This window comes from Hermetia illucens, chromosome 2, assembly GCF_905115235.1.
Source record: "Hermetia illucens chromosome 2, iHerIll2.2.curated.20191125, whole genome shotgun sequence".
Classification (NCBI taxonomy): Eukaryota; Metazoa; Arthropoda; class Insecta; order Diptera; family Stratiomyidae; genus Hermetia; species Hermetia illucens.
In genome coordinates this window covers 28,541,421-28,549,969 of record NC_051850.1, presented here as the reverse complement: position 1 = coordinate 28,549,969, position 8,549 = coordinate 28,541,421, and the positions used below count along the sequence as shown (strand labels likewise).

General features: G+C 42.0%; 1 protein-coding gene across 10 annotated transcripts in view; it reads left to right on the top strand.

Moving 5' to 3' along the window:
* Window positions 1–671: 671 nt before the first annotated feature.
* LOC119649845 (fat-like cadherin-related tumor suppressor homolog) overlaps window positions 672–8,549 on the top strand; it is a 396,664-nt gene continuing 388,786 nt past the window's right edge. For all 10 annotated transcript variants that reach the window (XM_038052198.1, XM_038052197.1, XM_038052196.1 and 7 more), the window contains exon 1: window positions 672–709. The gene's annotated coding sequence lies outside the window, so the exon portion shown is untranslated. The remainder of the gene's footprint in view (window positions 710–8,549) is intronic.

The following is an 8,549-nucleotide window of genomic DNA, read 5'->3' as shown; positions in this document are numbered from 1 at the left end:
AATAAAAATAAAAGGAAAATATGCACATATTCGCTAAATTTTTTTTCCCCCGGATATTTCGCTGGTTTTTCCCTCTTGTTGTTTTCAATTTTCGCTATTTTTCAATTTGCAATCTTTCACGGGACTCTTTTGATATCGAGTGGATGAGAGTGGAATGCGATGACGGTCCTTCATGGAAATACACGAACTTTTCAGTTTCATAAATTTTTTAGTCAAACAAACTTTTGATGGGCATGTTGGAAATCGCTTTCGTACACGACCACTTATCGCTCAGCTTGACCTGGTCTGTTTTAAATTTCACCAATTTAAACACTCCCGAGTTACATGCCAGCTTTTGTTTGAGCCTGCTTGCTGGCTCGCAGTTCGGTCAAAGGCTTGTTTTTATTGTTGGGCTTCGGTTTTTTTGGTAGTCCTGTCCAATAATGACCACTTTTGGGGGTATTCATAATGTTGCAGGAACGATTTTAATTAAATTTTTACCGAAATTGTTCACAGTCTTGCCTTGGTCCTTGAAAGGAATTGAGAGCGACTTTAGCTAAGGCTTAGCTTAAGGCTTAAGTTGGTAACAAAAATGTATGAAACAGAAGAAGTTTCTCCATTTAAATAACATCTATTTAAGCTTTCAAAATATCTTTTTCTAGTTTTTAAATTTTCTTTTATTTTCCTTGCAGATTGAAAGATATATACGACATGCTGCAACCATTCTAAAAGTAAGTCCTTTCTTTGTTATTCTCCTATCTGCATCACGCATGTATCAAATCTATTATACAAACTCTACAAATAGAAGGAAACTTAATGCCCCAATGTTTGGAGCACCCCAAGTTCTCAGTCGTGGAATCTAAATTTCCAATATATGAAAAGGGGCACTTTCTAAGCTGTTAAACTTCGCCTCGAATAATTTCTAGGATGTGATGAACAGGTTGCTTTCGTTAAGTTCGTCTGGGCTGTAAAGCTGTAAGTAAATTGATCATGGTTGGTATAACTTCATCCTGCAGATCCGCCAGAACCCAAGAATGTTAAGCAGGAGTACCTGCTGGGGTGCGTGTTCACAGAATAATATGATAGTCACTCGCTCAAAACAAAGAGGATAGGAGAGAAGATTTCCTCATGTTTTCGGATGTGTGCGGAGTAGTAGACCACTTTATTAGCTTCAGAGATAAAGTAAATTATTCAAAACATCAGTTGCTTAGGTAGCAAGATGGTTTCCTCACTATTGAATGACAGTCACATTTTAGACATGGACCATTTTGAACTTGAAGCGACGAAGCTCCCCGCTCTCGCGTTGCTGCTGGTAGACTGCTACTGTTGAGACTTTAAATTAAATATAGAAAGGAGTGCATTTATTTGAATCTAAGCCTCCCTTACCTCCCTTAGACGAAAGACTTCTAACCGATATCACTGAATTTCTAGTATAAGCTAGAAAAAGCTAGTCTGTGGAGGCTTAAAAGAATTTTCGATGATCATCCACAAACACCGAAACCTAACTGTAACTGTCGAAATAAAGCCCCTAGCCCATAAATGTATACCTCTCTTAGTAGTCAAAGATCTTTCACTGACCTTCTCGTTGATACTCCGCTCCTTGGTAGTGTCAGTAACACTCACTATGACGGACGGGCGTCGCAGAAGGAAGGCGGGGGGGTGATCAGTTCCACTTCTACGATGTAAGACCTTATGATGGTTTCGTGAGGGATCTTGGGTTTAGTAAGTAGAAATAGTATACACTGCCTAAGGTAGACAGCTTTGCTACCTAGGCATTTGGTGATTTAAATTTGAACGAAGAAGAATGAACTAAAAGGAGAGGTACGATTCCAACAAGAACTACGTTAGGCGCTCCAAGAAAAGCTACTCGATTCTGAAATACCCTGGGGAGTGAAGTAGTGGAGCTTCCTACATAGAAATGTGAAAGTGTAAGGTGAAGTCAATCCGTTTAAGGCAAGTACGATGTGGTGCAAGCCCTTAAAATATCGTGAGAGCTAATAAGCCATGGTAGGAAGGGGGAATTTCGGAGTAGATGTCTAAATCTGCCTTTCTGGCCTAAGTACCCCACCCTCCAGACGTAGAAGTTGACAAAATGGTGCTGGAAAACGTTGAAAAGGTTTTGTCATATCAATGGAAGCTGCAGGAACCTCAAACTGGTTCCTTTATGTTGCAGCTGAATGAATCTACTGCATCACGCATCAAGAGCAATACTTAAGAGTCTGAAATAAAGTAAATAATTGCGTCAGCAAAAATTATGAGCGCAACGATTCAGATGAACTTCTATTTAGAATAGAAATCTAGACTGCCTGGAAAGTATAATGAAGGCTTCTGGAATTTTACCATAAAATTGAGGGAGGGAATATAAGAAAAGAATATGGTGATACGCAAGCAATTTTTGTGCGACTGCTAGCTTTCCCAGACGGTCATATTTTCTTGGGCAACAAATGTTACTCGTTTGTCTCTGCTGGCATGAATCACTAAATAAATTCGTATAAAAGTATACATTTGCCAGAAGCCACAATTCCTGTGAGTTGGGGCTTAAGAATGTACTCATGGTTTTCCCTTCTTCTCCTAAGAGGCGACTAAAAGAGATACAAATCTGTGGGCTAGCAACCTGCAAACTTTGAAACTTTATTGCTACCGAAACGTCAACAACGCTTCGGATAGGGACTGACCTCAAGGCAACGACCTTTCGCCAACAAAAACGAACTACGATTGGTTTCTGGAATGTACGTACTACTCTCGATCTTGCCACACTAATTGCAATGTGCTTTTGTACTCAGGAAAACTAAGTGGTAGCAGACATGAATTCGGTGACGGGTTGCTTCTGATGGCTACCGCAAGACGCGCTCTTTTCATCTGGGAGCCGGTTTCTGAAAGACTCTTAACTGATAGACTCCGATCCAGATTAAGGAGCATCACAATTGTACAATGCTACCCACCAACGGAGACATCCAATGTAGTGGAGAAGGATGCTTTCTACGAGCAATTACTCGCAGTTCAAAATTCAGCGCAGGCTTCCTAAACACGATTTTGGTATACGCAATGGTAATGGATGGAAGTCTGTGGATTTATGAAACTTCGACCACCTCGTCATTGGTGGCACATTGTTTGAGGACAGAGCCTGCTATAAGGTCAGGTGGGTTTCAATAAAACGACGCGGAACAAGCAATCAAATGGACCACCTCCACCGATCAGTAGCAGATTTAGAAGTTGTCTTTTGGATGTGCTTAACAAAAGACGCGATGACATCGTCCTCGAAAGGGACTACCATTTGATGGTCGCTTACGTTCGCTTGCGTGTTGCATCCGCCACTTCTCGCATGGTTGGAGCTGCGATCCCCTAAGTTCAAAATCGACCGGTTGTATGATTCAATTGCCGCTTGACAGTGGGAGAGCCATCTTGCTGATCGGACGCTGATATACTGAGTAAATCGTCTGAAAATACCGATGAGCGTTGGGCTGCCATGCTCTTCTCTCTCTGCACAGGTCGTCGGCCACGTTCCGAAAGAGCGCCATAAGACCTGGCTGACTGCGGAATCGTGGAAGCAAATCGATGAAGGGAAGGAGTTGAAGACTCTACAGCCGTGATGCGCTCAAACTCCGATACCGAGTGAAATCCAGAAAAGTTCAGCGTAGTGTTCGTCGTGGCACGAGAGAATTTTGCTATTTCGCTGGTGAGGGAAGATGCCGCAATGATTTTAGAAATCTCTACTGCATCAAGAAAGAGCTTGCTTATGGTGGCAAATGTTTCGATGGTCCTGTGAAGGTCGCCAACGGTCGATTTATCATCCATGATGATGAACAACTAAAGAGCTGGAAAGAACACTTCACTACCGTTCTTAACCGTATGACATCTGGTGAAGTTCCCCCTTTTGGCTGGCCACTGTAACATGCGGATACAGACTGATCCTTCAAGCAGAAAAGAAATCATTTTGGCCATCAACGCACTCAACGGAGTAAAGCCTCTGGGCTTGACGGTCTATGGGCAGAATTATATATCGGTGCGCCTACAGCTACTGTAGCTTTGCTATTTCCACCCGTACGAAAATCTTGGGAATCCGAGACCTTTCTGAGTGAGTGGCAGAAGGGGATGATCGTCAAGATTCCAAAGGAGGGGCCCGTTTTGGGTCTGACAATTGGAAGGGTGTCTACATGCTCTCTGCCGTCACAAAGATAATACCTAAAATAATCCTGGGAAGCATCAAAGAACCTCTCGAAAGCTGAATCGACAGAGAGCAGCCTGGTTTCCGCACCGGATCGTCTTGCATTTATCACATCAAAACTCTACAGATCATTGTGGAACAGTGCACGGAATTTAGATTTTCGTTACAATTGCTCTTCAGCCATTTCGAGAAAGTTTTCGATGGTGTGAATAGAAAGTGTATTCGGAGGCTCTACGGAGGACAGCCATTCCGGAGAAACTAACAGCTATCATCAGAGCGACTTGTGAAGGCGCTAAATGTCATCTGCTGCACCGCGGTAAAATCTCGGAAAGTTTTGAGATGCAAAGCGTAGTCCGCTAGGGTTGCATTCTATTACCGATATTATTTCCTCTTGTTATCGGTGGTGTTTTCATGCTGCTTTGTCCGGTGAACGTGGAGGAGTTCAATGGATGATTACATCTTTCCTCAAACATCCCGACTATATTGATGGCATCTGTCTCTGTCTCTCACCTTGGCCATATGGTTCTGGATTTAGAAAGAGAGGTAAATAAATTTGGACTGAAGGCAAATACCAACAAAACCAAGGTTCTCAGTCTTTCGGGTCCTCGCACTTCCCCTGTCTGCATTAATGGGGGTAGCATCGAAAGCGTCGTCCAATTTGTATATCTAGGAAGTGTGGTTTCTGCCGGCAGTGGCACCGAACTAAATGTTGCTCGACGCATTAACAGCGCCCTGTCTAAAATCTGTAAATGTAATTTCAACACCAAGGTCAAGACTCTTCTATCCTAGTTGTTATTTGTGTTGCTATATGGGAATAGCACAAGGAAAGTGAACTCCATTGTTTCTCAGAAGTTCCAAACTTCCGTTAATACCTGTCTGCATCGTATCATCGAAGTGGGCTAGTCTGCCAGTATCGCAAACGAAGAACTTGTTCAGCGCACAGGCCTGACGATGTGATCGGAAGGCGGAAGTGGCAATTGATAGGTCGCACTTTTACAAGGGGTAACAATTCATTGCGGGCTATGGTCGACAAGTGGGTCGCTCGAAGAGCTCTTTGCGCAGAACAGTTGAGGAGGAGTGCAAACATCTCGGGAAGTCGAGTGTTGAATGGCATTCCAGGTAATCGCGAGCGATGGTGCGTACGTGTGGTTGAGGCGCTATACTCCACCAAGGGGTGACTGGCAACCATATATTGAAAGTATAATGGAAGCTTCAGTAATTGCTAGCAGACCCGAACAACAATGCCTTACCTTATTAACAGTTAAGGACAGAAAGATAGCATCAAAGAAGGATCTATTCCGAAGTTTTCCTTTGTTCCATTGCCTTATCATCGTTAGAAGTTGTTCGGCTTTCTGTTCGTGGTATGTTTTGCGATCTAGCCGCTCCTCTCGATCGTCATGGGCAACGGTTTTTGAGATAAATTTGAGGCTCCCTGTAATCCATCAACAGATTGTCACAGAACATTTCCAATACACTTTATTGGCCAGCAGCATAAAAACTACAGATTATTAGTTGATTGGGATCCATTAACAGAATCTGTGCACTATTTTGACTTAACTACCTCGCTTTTCCATACCGTTTCTATGATTGAGGGTAGTTTGACCGATCGCAGTCAGTTGTCAACAGTCAGTCATATCATTTATGAAAGCAGTTCCTGTGTTGGGAGTTAAACTTTCTTCATCCCACATGGCCTGCTAACAACTGGATTGTTAATTAAAATTTGAGATATACCCGAAGTTTAAATTCACCTCTCGCTATGGAAGAAAATTTCCAATGTATTCCATGATTTATATAAGTAAAGAGGAACACATCTGGTGGCTCACTTCGGTCGTACAATAGGGGGAATGTGCATGCACCTCGCATCTAGACAACGAAAGTCATGAGCTCATGCCTCTCATTTTATGTCACTTCAAAGCATGTGATGTCGCGCTTGAGTCTAATCATTGAAGGTGGTGGTGTTTCGTGTTACTCCACCTCCAATGAAACTAACCAAATGGCTACTTTGGCAGTTCACCAGTCACGCCACTTTGCTAGGCTCTCTCTGTGATCTGACTAGAGTTGAAGTTCATGAAGTAAGATGGTTCAGCTGTCAGAGAGTTGGCTTGAAACTCGGTGACGGTCCTATCTTCTATGTGCTACAATGAGGGGTCCAAAAAGTATCGTCCAGCTCCAACACCCATTGGAAAAGCTGGAACTAGCGGAGAGATTTCAATCTGACCTGATTGATTTTGATTGAAGATCATTAAAAGCTTCTAAGCTAATTCTCTGTTCGAGTGGAGCCTTTCAAAATTGTCATTTAAGGACACTCTCCTTAAATGGTTACACGTGTAGCCACTTACCCAACAACCTAAAATTCATTTTGCGAGCAACTTATATCCTTTATAAATAACAATATTTTCCAGGCGAATTACCCAGCTTCGATTAGATTCATCCAACTCCGACAAGCCTGAACTCTAACTCCTAATATCCCTTCCTACGAAATTTACCGCAGTCGTTACAAATTTTTTATATGACTTGATTTCCACTCAATACTTGACAAACTCCTACATAAAACAATACATCAAAGTTGAAGATGCCTACAAAGAATGAGGAAAGCAAAACGAGATCAATTTTCTGAATTTCTCAAGAAGTAAAACAATTTTTTCCTTCCATTTTTAGAATTTTTTCTCATTTGTCTCTTTTTATAAATCATATAAAATGGGGAGGCCATTTATCTTGTTATCTTGAAGAGAATTCCGATGTTTTGTCCCCGTAGAGAGGCTATAAAATGGAAAGTCGATATTGTCCGGAAAAGAGTTGGTCTTTGATGTAATAAAGGATGAGTGACACTAGGTCTGCCTTTTTTTTATAGGAAAATTCAGGGAAATGAAAAATGCTCCAACTTGCTTTGATAAGTTTACAGCAGTAACTATGACATTACGGAATCTTTGAATTTTATGAGCTTGAATTTCACATCTTATTTTCTGCTTAAATTTTAGGAACTTGATATGATCCGCTTGGAGGTAGCTAAATTCAGTTGCTACCTGCAAGGATCATCTGTAAAAAGAGTGTTTTGGCGCTGGCATTCCGACCTTGCATCACACTACGTTTACCCATTTTCAACACTTTTCAATATGTGGATCCTCTCAAATCTGCGAAGACGAGTGCTTTCCAACTGAAGGCTGTCTCATTCAATATGAAAATAACGGTACAAAGAATGACAGTACAGGTCACCTATTTTTAAAAAATTGGATTCTAGCCCAAAGCAGAAACGTCCGCGCACCAAAAATAGTGGGAAAGTTTTCTGCCAATTGGTCCGATTCGCCGTCACGTGGATTGTGGTCCAGGGACCTAATTATATGAGAATCCTTTGTGCGTCCACCTGAGTGAACCACGTTACCAGCCAGGTACGTTGTTTTTCACAGTTCTGTCGATTTATGCTGCCAACAAGAGGAAGCGGAGGTCCAGCAAAATAGAAACCGTGGTAACTCTCCAAAAGTAAAATTCCTTCCACAGTTGGTTGGAATTATAAGAGTCTGTTGCAGGTGGATTAGTCGATATGCCAAATTGTAGGTGCAGCGGTAAATGCCAAGCATGATAGCGAGTGGTACTTTCGTCTTGGGACAGAAGTAGGAGGCACTATTCTCCCCTTTGAAGCTTTCTTACTGTATGTTCTTGGTTCCTCATATCGTATCATAAAAAGGTCTAGCATCTGTCGCGATACCATGCATGAAGCAATGGTACTGGAGTGCTTCAGCATTGCTAATATCAATCTCAAATGCTCCGAGCATTGCCGAGCAAACGGTGGAATTCCTTATAAAGTTGGTGTACATTATACTCATTTTGAAAATCGAAACTTTGACAACTTTTATGTGCAGACCAAACGACGATTGTATAAGCACGTAAGGCTGAAGTATTAGCAACCTTAGAGTTATTGGTAAAAATTATTTCAAATCAGTTGACAGAAGGTGCTATTCCTTTGTCTGCTATACCGTGGTGAGTAGTTTGGTGATGCTCGAAGGTATAACACCCAAATGCAGTCATAAGAGTAGAGTGTGTTGCTTCGGGATTCGTCTAATCCTGGTCGATCGAGCAGCCAGCTAATGCAGTGATTAATCCAATTTCTTCCAGGCAATGTATTTTGAATCAGTTGCTGTAAGTAGGATTTACGTTATTTATCCGGGAAACTCCTTGTCTCTAGATGGATTTACTGTCAACTGGTATATTCATTGGTCTGAAGGTAGCTTCCTCTGAAGTAAGCGGTCAACATTTCTGATCGGCATTTCCAATTCCTTTTTTTACGACAATCTTCAAACTTTGTCCCATTCACAAGCGAGGTCGGCTCTTCGGGATCGGTTTCACCATTTTTTTTTATCCAACGCCTTATCGGGATGCAATCGTGAGGCTTTTAAGTACCCATCCAGCG